The 12,433-nt window shown below is 34.0% G+C and overlaps 1 protein-coding gene across 1 annotated transcript in view; it reads left to right on the forward strand.

The window, feature by feature from the left end:
- The window catches only part of HCN1 (hyperpolarization activated cyclic nucleotide gated potassium channel 1), a 382,647-nt gene that overhangs the window by 291,766 nt on the left and 78,448 nt on the right, over positions 1–12,433 (forward strand). The gene's annotated exons all lie outside the window — the stretch shown is intronic.

The raw sequence follows: 12,433 nt of genomic DNA on the forward strand, positions 1-12,433 counted from the left end.
AGTTAGAATGGTGATCATTAAAAAGTCAGGAAACAACAGATGCTGGAGAGGATGTGGAGAAATAGGAACACTTTTACACTGCTGGTGGGACTGTAAACTAGCTCAACCATTGTGGAAGACAACGATTCTTCAAGGATCTAGAACTAGAAAAACCATTTGACCCAGCAATCCCATTACTGGGTATATACCCAAAGGATTATAAATCATTCTACTATAAAGATACATGCACACACACATATGTTTATTGCAGCACTGTTCACAATAGCAAAGTCTTGAAACTAACCCAAATGTCCATCAGTGATAGGCTGGATAAAGAAAATGTGGCACATATACACCATGGAATACTATGCAGCCATAAAAAGGATGAATTCCTGTCCTTTGCAGGGACATGGATGAAACTGGAAACCATCATTCTCAGCAAAGTAACACAAGAAGAAAAAACCAAACACCACATGTTCTCACTCATAAGTGGGAGTTGAACAATGAGAACACATGGACACAGGGAGGGGAACATCACACACCAGGGCCTGTTGGGGGGTGGGGGGCTGGGAGAGGGATAGCATTAGGAGAAATGCCTAATGTAAATGAGGAGTTGATAGGTGTAGCAAACCAACATGGCACATGTATACCTATGTAACAAACCTGCACATTGTGCACATATACCCCAGAACTTAAAGTATAATAAAAAAATAAAAAATCAAAAAAAAAAAAGTAAAACAATATGGAGATTCTCAAAGGACTAAAAATAGAACTACTATTCAACCCAGTAATCCCAGTGCTTGGTATCTACCCAAAAAGAAATAAATAATTCTATTAAAAAGACATCTGTAGTCATATATTTATCACAGTGCTATTCACAATGACAAAGTCATGGAACCAACATAAGTATCCACCAACAGTTGAATGGATAAAGAAAATGTGGGTATATATGTATGGAATACTATACAGCCATAAAGAATAATTTAATCATGTCCTTTGCAGCAACATGGAGTTTGAGGCCATTATTCTAAGTGAAATATCTCTGAGGCAGAAAATCAAATATCATGTTCTCACCTATAAATGTGAGCTAAACAATGAGTACATATGGACCTAAAGATAGAGATAATAGTCTTTGAGGACTCCAAAAGGGTGAAGAATAGGAGGTGGGTGAGGGTTGAAAAATTACCTATTGAGTACTATGTTCAATATTTTGGTGATGGGTACATTAGAAGCCCAATCACCACCATTATGCATGTAATACCCATATAACAAACAAACAGATGAATTCCCTAAATATAACATGAAAAATAAAAATAAAAATGTGTAAAAGAGTTTAAATGCTTTACATATATTTGATCATATGAAAAATGGCACTTTTATTTTTTAAAAGTACTTCAAAGCTTATTTTCAACAAAGACTAAATATGTTTGACAATAAATAATATTTTAGGACATATTAATTAATTATTGAGCACCTTCAGGAAGCTGTTGTAGCAAAGAACACAGATAATTTCAATAGAAATTATGATAGTGTGAAAACAGCCAATGCATGGGAAATACTTGATGTTATAGGAGAATAAATAGCTCATCTAATCTAATATAAATCTCAACTACTGTAATTCTCTTACTACCAGCATTAGAATCATCTAGAATATTGTTAGAAATACTAAAATTTCAGTTTCAACCCCATACATACTGAATGTATATCTTCATGTTAACAAGATTCTCATATTATTTTAATTTACGTTAACATTTAAGACAAGCATTAGGGAAAATTACTCAGAGAAAGTGGCGTTACAAATTAACTCCCAAATGACAAGGTGGTTAGCTTATGAAAATTAAAAGTAAAATACATTGGAAACAGAGAAATGAGTGTACTCAAAATCAAGTCTATAGCTTAGGTTGTAGGTTGGATAGAGAAGACATTCAGGAAAAACTAAGACAATTTCAATTTTGCGTTTGATGTGCTCGTGAAACATGTTGTATGAGTAGATGTTGAAAGGGAAGACAAGCTTACAAGTCGAGACCAGGGATTTGGTCTCTGCTGGACCATTGACTTGAGGATTGGTGGTATATTGATAGTAACCGAAGTCATGTAAGTGGGAAGGATTGCCCAAGGAAAATATGTAAGGTGAAAAGAAAAGAAGGCCTTGGGCATAGTCTTTGGAAATACCAACTATTAAAAGATGCCAACAAATGAGACTTCAAAGGGCAGCCAAAGATGAAACAGGAAAGTCAGAACCATATGTGGATGGAGAAGCCACAGGAAAAGATGTCTTAGGAGGAAGGACTCAGTTTGTAATACTGTCTTAGTTTGGAATCTCCTAGTAGCAGAGCCTAATAAAAGAATTTGGGGTGGGTAATTTATTGAGGAAGAATTTTAAGAATCAGGATTACGAAACAGGAGTAGTAAGACAATGTGCATTAGCCCATTTTTAGGCTGCTGATAAAGACATACCCGAGACTGGGAAGAAAAAGAGGTTTACTTGGACTTATAGTTCCACATGGCTGAGAATGCTTCAGAATCATGGCAGGAGGAGAAAGGCACTTCTTATTTGGTGATGGCAAAAGAAAATGAGGAGGAAGCAAAAGCAGAAACCCCTGATAAACCTGTCAGATCTCGTGAGACTTATTCACTATCACAAGACTAGCACAGGAAAGACCGGCCCCCATGATTTAATTACCACCCCCTGGATCCCTCCCACAGCATATGGGAATTCTGAGAGATACAATTCAAGTTGAGATTTGAATGTAGACACAGCCAAACCATATCACCAGGAAAAAGGGAAATCTAATGAAAGATATATTATTGAGGGGTTTTTTTTAGTTATAGGCAATTGGGGCTGAGTCCTACTGACACTCTCTGAGGAACTGTGTAGAATGAACCTTATACTTGAAGGATAGGGGCTGTTATTAATCTGGAGACTCCAGTCCTTCATTGGTTGAACGTTGCCTTATGTGGTGTAACATACACCTCTCCTTACCCCGCAAAAAGTTCATGCAACTGTAGGTTGAGCTGAGCAAGTTTTCTAGAGTTCCCGGAGAGCCCTGATGCAAAAATCCTGAGATGGACTTTCCACCATTGGTACAGTTGAGGTCAGAGGTGGGTCAGCTTGCAAGGATAGTGGTGTTGCATGGGACATCAATAGTGTTAACCACCGGTGTTCAGTACTATTCAGATAACAAATATATATAAATATATATATATGTATATGTATGTATGATATATATTCAGATCACAAATATATATATATATATTTGTGAAATATCTAATTAAGTATCATGGCAGTAATCAGGAAATAATGGAAATGTGAGAGTATTATTAGTGAAATAGAAGGAATGGAAGCTTTAATTAAAGGTTTTAATGAGAAGTACAAAGTTAGATAATGAAAGTAGACCACACTTTCAAGAAATTGGTTGAGAAAGGAGAGAAGAAAAATAGTTTGGTAAGTAGAGGGCTACTTGTGATTAGTAGAGTCATTTATTGATGACAAGAATGTCATGTAATAAATAAGAGCACAGAGTCTGAAGCCATATTCCCTGGATTCAAATCCTGGCTTCAGCACTAATTAGCTGTGTGACTTTATACAAGTTATTTAAATTCTCTGTGCCTCAATTTCATTATCTGTAAAATGAAGATAATGATAGCAATCTCTTAATGTTGTTGTGAGGATTAAGTAGGTAAATATGAGTAGAAGGTTTAGTCGAGAGTCAGGAAAATAGCATTTAATATCCAAGGGTTAGATATGGTTATGATTTTAATTATTGTAACTGGACATTCAAACACAGCTGAAAGAGTAGCTTTAAATGGAATGAGAAACACTTCTTTCATTGTTTATAAGAGAAATAAGGACAGAAGGAGAAAAAATAAGTTTCTCTCTAAATGAGTTAGTAGATATTAAGTAAAAGCTTCTGTTTCTTTTTGAAATTCTATGTAAAGTCATCTGTGAGTGAAAGAAACTGTTGAGGGAAGGAAATAGGAAAGTTGAGACAGCATAAAATGCTTTAAATGTTCAATTTAAAAAAAAATGGAAGAGAGATTGAGTTAACCACGGTAGGCATGTTATATCAGTCCATACTCTTGTTCAGTTCAGGGCCAGATCATTTCCCTACACACAGATACACACACACACACACAAACAAACACACCAAGCAAAACTATAGTAATAAAGTTTAAAGTCATTTAGAGCAGGAAAACTAAAGGATTTTAAAAATATTCAAGCACACATTTAGCAGTGTTACAATGGTTATAATGATTGTTTCTACTTCTACCAATCATCTAATGCTTGACTCTTACTCCATAATTACAAATAAATTAACATACTAAAGATGTTTTAGATGGACAATTTACTTGCTTTGTAATCAAAGATTCTCTTCTAATTGCTAAATACACTAAAGTCTCATCATCACTGGTTTTTCAATTACATGCTTAGTTAAGTCTTAAACAGTGTTAAATTTGACTTTTCAAAAACAATGCTCAACCTGGCCATTTTCAAATAAAAACATAATAATAATAATTGATAAATGAAAAACTATGTAGTGTAAATAACTTCCAAGTTCTTTTGAATCTTGCATTTTTACATAGATGAAAGTATAGTTTCTTGTGAAATATCTGAATGGATAGCTAAGTTCTATAAGCAAGAAAGCAAATGTTTATTTATGTTGGAAGAGGTTATTCTGAATGGAAGAATAACACGTTTTACTTGTAATATTTTCTACAAATATTTTTAAATTACATTGGGTTGGGGCCAGGCAAGGTGGCTCATACCTGTAATCTCAGCACTTTGGGAGACCAAGGCAGGTGGATCACCTAAGGTCAGGAATTCAAGACCACTCTGACCAACATGGTGAAACTCCGTCTCCACTGAAAATACAAAATTAGCTGGGCATGGTGGTGCATGCCTGTAATCCCAGCTTCAGCTGAGGCAGGAGAATAGCTAGAACCCAGGAGGCCGAGGTTACAGTGACCAGTCTGACCAACATGGTAAAACCCCGCTCTACTGAAAACACAAAATGAGCTGAGCATGGTGGTGCATGCCTGTAATCTCAGCTATGGCTGATGAAGGAGAATCGCTAGAACCCGGGAAGCTGAGGTTGCAGTGAGCCAGGATCATGCCATTGCACTCCAGCCTGGGCATCAAGAGTGAAACTCCATCTCAGAGAAAAACCAAACAAAACAAAACAAATAAAATAAAATAAAATAAAATAAAATTACATTCAGTTGGAATTTTGACTGTTTTCCATGCAAAGTAGATACATATTTTATTTCAAAAAAGCTTTTCCATATTTTGAGAGCTAAAGAATTCATTATTCCATAGAAAAATCTACGTTTTGTTACCCAGCTTTCCAAAAAAGGAAATATAAAATGAAGATAAAATAGGAGTATCTGACTCAAACTTCTGCTAAAAAACAAACAAATCTCTAAACTACCTGCTTTCCTTCATTTGTGATTTTCCTTTAGTTTTTTTTTGTTTGTTTTTTTGTTTTTCCATTTGTTTTATTGAAAATCAAATTCAGGAAGATTTCATGTTATTTTTTATGATTATATGACTTACTATGTAAAGACTATGCAATTTAAAACTTTTTCATAAAATAACCAGTGACACATTTTTGCTAAGAAAAAAAAAATTCTCAAAGATATGCATTGAAGATGTTGCTGTATTTATAGCATAGTTCTTGAAAATGATTCAGTCTTGCTTCGAAAATTATAGAAACAATACTTGTTAAACGAATTAGCATATTACCCAGCTTTTCTATATGAATTTATGTATCTTATATGTAGGATAATAAAGAGAATTTATGGCTTCAATTGCTGTGTAAATAGCTGGCAATACTAGAATTTTTCTTGGTAAAAATTAAGATAGATTAGTCATAAACCCAATGATAATTTACTTAAACATAAAAAAGTTAAAAGGAAAGTTAATTGTTGGTCTTTGATGAGTAAACAATTTTAAATATTTTCTTATTATTTATTATTATTTGTCAAATTACATTTAAAACACATGTAGTCACTGGAATATAAAATTTACAGTTTTTTTAATTCTGTAAGAAAAATGTCACTTCAGAGACTATTTTAGCATTGCTGTGTTTATATTGAGAATGAGACATATATTTTTACTCAACTGGATTTTTAACCTGTTTGCTTTTTAATGATTTTTCTAATAATTACCATTTATTATTTATTTATCACATAACATACATTCGGTATCACTACTAATTCTCACAGCACCCAGTATGTTAGATATTATCATCTCAAATTGACATATAAAAAAACTGAAAAACTGAAAAGTTAAAAAATATATATACTCAAAGTCAAAAGTCAAGAATATAGAGTAGATTAAACACAGACACCACTGGTTCCAGCACTCATGGAGTTTTACAATGCCAATAAAACTTAATGTGGTCGATTAGGATACTCAGATATTTTTAAATTGACACTCAGATATGTGTAAACACCCTTGAAATCATAACACATTTTCATGCATGTTTATTTTGGCAAATGAGGGTCTATAGCTTTCATCTGATACTATAGATTGTCCTAGAAATAAAGTTTAAATAAGCTCTATAGTGTAGCCTACTTTCAAATAGCTAATTAATGTAGCATTTATGATTTATTTGAACATGGAAATTAGTTCCATCACTCACCAAAAAGTCTTTTGCCTTTTTAAAAAACATATTAACTTGTGTTTCACAAAAATAATAGATGGTGTGTATTGATGCCAATGTACATATAGATACCCCACAGGCAAGACTCTACTGTGGGCATGTGCTACACTGTAAAATTATCTTGAGATATTATAAATCAGGTGATACATCTATCTATGTGTGTGTGTGTGTGTGTGTGTGTGTGTGTGTGTATATATAGATATATATATATGCTTCCTGAAAGTAAAAAGTTAACTTCTTATAGGCAGTATTTTATAGATTTGAGACATGGGGTTAGAATCATAAACTTAAAGTTCCATCTGATTTGATGAGTAATTATTAATAATTTGATATTTTTCAATTTATGTGATTTGCTCTTCTAATACAATGGGAAGTACAACTTCTTATCCCTGTCTTCCAGGAATGTAAAGTGCATAAAATTATTCCTGAAGACCTGTAATTTGACTCTATAACACAAACTGGTACTAGATTAATAGGAAAAAAGGGCATACAAATTTGTTATCTGCACATGTATGTACAGGAGTCATACAAAATGTGAGAACTCAAAGAAATGCCAGATTATTGATGCTTTTATACCATCTTGGGGTTACAGAAAGAATAGGGGCTTATAGCATGCCAAGACAGATTGTCAGAGGTAGAGCAGAAGAAGAAAGGCGTGGGGTAAAGGCAATGTTGTGCAGATGTACAGGTAGCAGCCCTTAGAAAGAACAGGTGATAGCCTATGGTAAATGTTTCTCTGTCAGATCTTAAAAGGTGTCAGACTCTCTGTTAATCTTACAGGACCTTGACAAGGTGGGCCTCAGGAAAAGCCTGCTTGCATCTGTTGTTTATTTCACTTTATTTAGTCCACAGATGCAAATCTCTCCACAAAAGACACCTTTGTAGGGCTATTCTTGTCTGCAGGCCCTCTGAACAGCCAACTCAAAATATGTCAAAGAGGTATATTTTGGGGTGAAATATTTTTAGTTTCCTTTAGGGGTGTCAATTAGATTAACATGTTTAAAAGATGTCCTGTTTGAATCATGGAAAATGAGTTAGAGTTGGAGGAAGACATGTATAAACAGGTACAGTGAATGTAGTTAAGAAGCTGGTTATGAGTTGAAGGAGAGAGAGTAGCTTTGACTAGAATGTTGATGCAGAGAAATGGAAAATTATTGAAAATTTTGGTAGGTAAAACTTACATAATTTGGTGATATTGTAAGGATTGAGATGAAGGAGTAGGGGATAAACTAAGGTGTTTCAGTTTTATAAATAAGGGTATAATTTCATGGATATAAAAACAATATAAATGTGATTTGAAAGTTCTTTAGATTGCTTACATTTGCCATGCCTTCTATTCCCTTCAATTATCCTTCTAGTTCTCAGTCATAGACAGAGCATGATGGTTATTATATTTACCATTTCCATTGCCACTTATATTTTCCATTATCCTCTCTCTTAGTCCATTTTTCTGAGAGGAAAACCTAAGATTGGGTAATTAATAAAGAAGAAAGGTTATTTGGCTCACGATTCTGATGGCTGGAAAGTTCAAGTTTGGGCATCGGTATTGGTGAGGGTCTCAGGCTGCTTCCACTCATGGCAGAAAGTGAAGAGGAGCAGGAGTATGCAGAGACCATATGGTAAGAAAGGAAGCAAGAGAGAGAGAGAGAGGGAAGAGGTGCCAGAATCTTTTTATCACCAAGCTCCCTAGGGAACTAATAGAGTAAGAATTCACTCACACCTGAGGGAGGGCATAATCTTTGTCCTTGAGGGATCCACCCCTATGACCCAAATACCTTCCAATAGATCCCACTTACAACACTGGGGATAAAATCTCAACATGAAGTTTGGAGAGTGCTATCCAAACCATAGCACAAATCATTACAGTCTGCTTTGTATGATCCCTACTCCTAACATACACATATAGGGAAAGGTCACCAAAGACATTACTGAAACTAAATCTAGAGGATAATTTTGAATTCACATTTAGACATATCACATATTTTGGAGAAAAAAGGCAGACTAAAACTCATTTTTAAAAATCTCATATTAGTATATTTTTAAACTAAAAATATTAAAAGTACAGAAATAAATGATCAATGAACATGGAGGAGGAATTAAAAATGTTTTCTAAGAATTTCAGAAAATATTCTAGAATGTAGGGGAAATGTTGGGGGAATATAGAGGCAATGTAGGGAATGCAGAGAAAGGTAGAGGAAAATGCAGAGACTAAATACATTAAATAAAGATAAGGAAAAAATCGAATGCAGCATAGAGGATCAAATTGAGATCCAAAGTCTCAACATCCAACTAGAGGAGTTCAACTTAGAATTAATTCTATATAGAGTCAACTTTGAGAGTTTAATAAAGACAATTTCAGACAAGAAAGATTCAGAAAACATACCATCTTTCTTAGTTGTTTACTTGGGGATTTTTTCCAGTAACATGAATAAATAAACCAAAAGAGACACATGGCATTTAGGAATACTGAGCCAAACCAAGGATGTCGTAAAGAGAAATTCTATAGGAAAATCTTTGAAGAAAAAACTCGATGTCTATCTGGTGGGATAAGGAGGCTAGAAAAAATAATACTAGATTAAAGGCTAATTACTCAAGAAATAAACATAATCAGCAAGTGCAGGATTAACAAGTCCACTGGATGAACAAGTCTTGTTAATCCACTGATGAGCAAGAAAGGAAATGTCATCAAATACACCATTTGGCTTTGTGATAAATATTTATATGGCCAGAGTTATGTTAACACTTTAGGAGTTTGGAAGTTTCAATTATAGGAACAAAGTTATAATCAACCTTTACGTTATAACATAGAGATGACAGGAGTCTTCAAATGGAAGTGAAGGAGGGAGTTTTTTTTACTTTCACCTGATAAAGTATCTTAGAGTTATCTGAAAAAGAAATAATAGCAAATATGGTGCATAAAGGTACAAAGCAAGCTAGGGTAAGAATTAACACTAGTGACATAGCTATAGCATGAGAAAGGAAGATTTGGGGTACTATAAGTGGCAAAACCCCATTTTATGACAGTTAGTTTATAAACAATGCCTGTAATTATATAAGAAATGGAAACAAGCATGTTGCTTAATGACATGAATTAAACACCTTTTAACATGGAAAAGTGAGACTGGTGGGTTTGAAAGTGGATCCTTGCCACTCTTTATAAACACTCTTGTTAGATCTCATTTTTAATAATCATGTACATGCATACTTTTATAAATTTTTGTAATTATACAGAAAGTTTTAAAAATAAAAACATATTAGAATTTTAAGTGGTAATTATTTTATAGTATATTTAGATCTGATGGAATAAACTTTTGATCTTATGTTTCCAAAGAATTGTATTGGCATCCTTGCTTTTCAAAAATCTATTTGTCCGTGACCTCTAAATGTATTAAGTCATATTTTGCTTACAATATATTACTACAACTATTAGAAAGTATGCCATTTTATCATTTTTTGACTTTGCCAACTTACGCATTACTTGTAACATCTAGTTTATTTCACTGTCTGACTACCACTACTAAGTGTCCTTTTCAAAGAATAGTTTGTTATTTTTATTCACATCACATGGAAGTGGTATTTTCATATATTCTTGCAAGTCTTGTTAGGTGTGGGGAAACAGACAAAAAGAAAAAGCTCCTATTTTTAGTGTGTTGTATTCTAACAGAGATTACTACCTAATTTCCAAATTCACTGCCCATTGTTAAGTACCTGTTTTCTTAGGATAGATTTCTTTTGACCATAACCCCTGTGAAACTTAATCCTTCTTTGGATTTTCTAATCATGTTTTTCTGGTTCTGCTCTCACACCTTGGCAGGTATTAACAATACCCTTAACTTAATCAACCTTCTGGCCCAGCTACTTTTAAAACATAAGTTCCGCTTTTTAGCCTTTTCTCCTCATTTGACACATCCTCCCTTAGTGACTTCTCAGTCACCGATGCTGTATATATTTTCTTCTCTGAGTGCCTGACCTACATAGAGGCATTAGGATGTGCTATGGGCATCTCAAACTTAACTTGCTGAAAACTAAACTTACTTTGTTTCCGCCATGCTCACTCAAGTATGCTTCCTTATGTCCTGAGATATCACAGTACTTGGCATATAGCAACGATTATGACATTTTTGTGCATGAAGGACCTGTCAAAACACGTACTGCTGTGTCTCAAATGTAGAGTTTCTGATTCAGTAGGTCTGGAGTGGAGACTGTGAATGTGTGTTTCTGAAGAATTCCCATGTGCTATTGGTGGTTTGGCAACCACACCTTCAGAACTACTGGCATACAATAATCATTTAATGTTTGCTAGATCAATAATTACTATGAGTCAATGAATGCTTAAAATAGTAATATAGCTTAAAATTCAAACTTAATATGAATAAATGATAAGAAATTGTCATATAACTTTAAATTTTTAGTTTGAAAAGAAAAGGAAGATCATTTAGTCAAATACTCTCTTATTGTTGATTAATAAATGAGGTCTGGAAGGGTTAAATGACTTGTGTGAGGAAAAACAAATAGATTAGATCAACCCTGAGTTTTATAAAAAATAAAATAACTATATATATAATATTTGTACTTAGCTACAAAAGGATTAATTTTCCTAATTCAGAGATAGAGGTAGAGAAGATTATGTTTTCCCTAGATTAGTAGGCCTTTGTATACAGGCACGAAATTCCCAAAAGTGAATAAAATGCTACTAAGTTTCAGTGCTGTTCCTTGTATTTCTGAGATGCATGGAAAAGAAAGTAGAAATGAAGATTTCAGTGTGTCAGCTAAGATTTCAGATTCTCACCACTCCAAGCAGTGTTCGAGCAAGCAAGTTACTTCAGAGAGATGTACATAGGCCTTCAGGCTTTAAATAGTTTGATGGACAGTCTGGTTATCAAAGAAAGTCTCATGACAAAGTGATATTTCATTTGAGGGTACTAGTGTTCAAAAGAGAATGTTCAAACAATATTTTTTTTTTTTTTGCAAAATGAAAGTATGTAGGAAAAAATGAAGAAATGCAATACAATGGGTTGCTGTTTCTCATTAGATAGGTCTATTATCAATTACCAAGTACAATTACAATAATTATGGGCAAAGCTCAGGAGACCTAGATCTAGTCAGAGCTGTGTTATCAAGAAAATATTTCAGAAAATCTTTTCCATGTAAGATATATCAAATGTGTGTTACATGAGGAAATAATATTATTTTGACATCTTTATTCAGTTGTGTTACCAGCTATTAAAATTTGTACTAGTGTCATCTATACAATGAAACAAAATTTTTAAACCTAATTAATTTTTTTCAATGTGTGGTCTTATGACCCCCTGCTTTTGAAACACCTAGGGATTGTTTCTCAAACTTTAAGGTGTATATCTATGCACGTGAGTCATCTGGAGAGGTTTTTAAGATGCAAATCCTTATTCCATTGGTCTTGGATGAGGCTTGAAATTATTCTCTTCTAATAGGCACCCAGGTAATATCCATGCTTATATGGTCCTGTTTGACTATCAAGGATGCAGGGATGCTACTTACAAACAAATTCTCTCTCTCTCTGTCTCTCTCTCTCTCTCTTTCTCTCTCTCTCTCTCTCTCTCTCTCTCTCCCCCCCCCCGTGGGTGTGTGTGTGTGCACGCGCATGTGTGTATAAATATAAATAGGCAGATATGTCAAAAAAGCAATGCCCTCCCCAGATCTTAAAAAAAATCACAGTTGAGGCCTACTTGTTTAAATGAACTTCAGTGTATAAGCTAACGTTCAGCTATACAGTAATTTGGATCTAGTCTCACCATGATATTCTCCTAAAT

Source organism: Mandrillus leucophaeus, unplaced genomic scaffold (genome assembly GCF_000951045.1).
Source record: "Mandrillus leucophaeus isolate KB7577 unplaced genomic scaffold, Mleu.le_1.0 Scaffold968, whole genome shotgun sequence".
NCBI classification, from domain to species: domain Eukaryota; kingdom Metazoa; phylum Chordata; class Mammalia; order Primates; family Cercopithecidae; genus Mandrillus; species Mandrillus leucophaeus.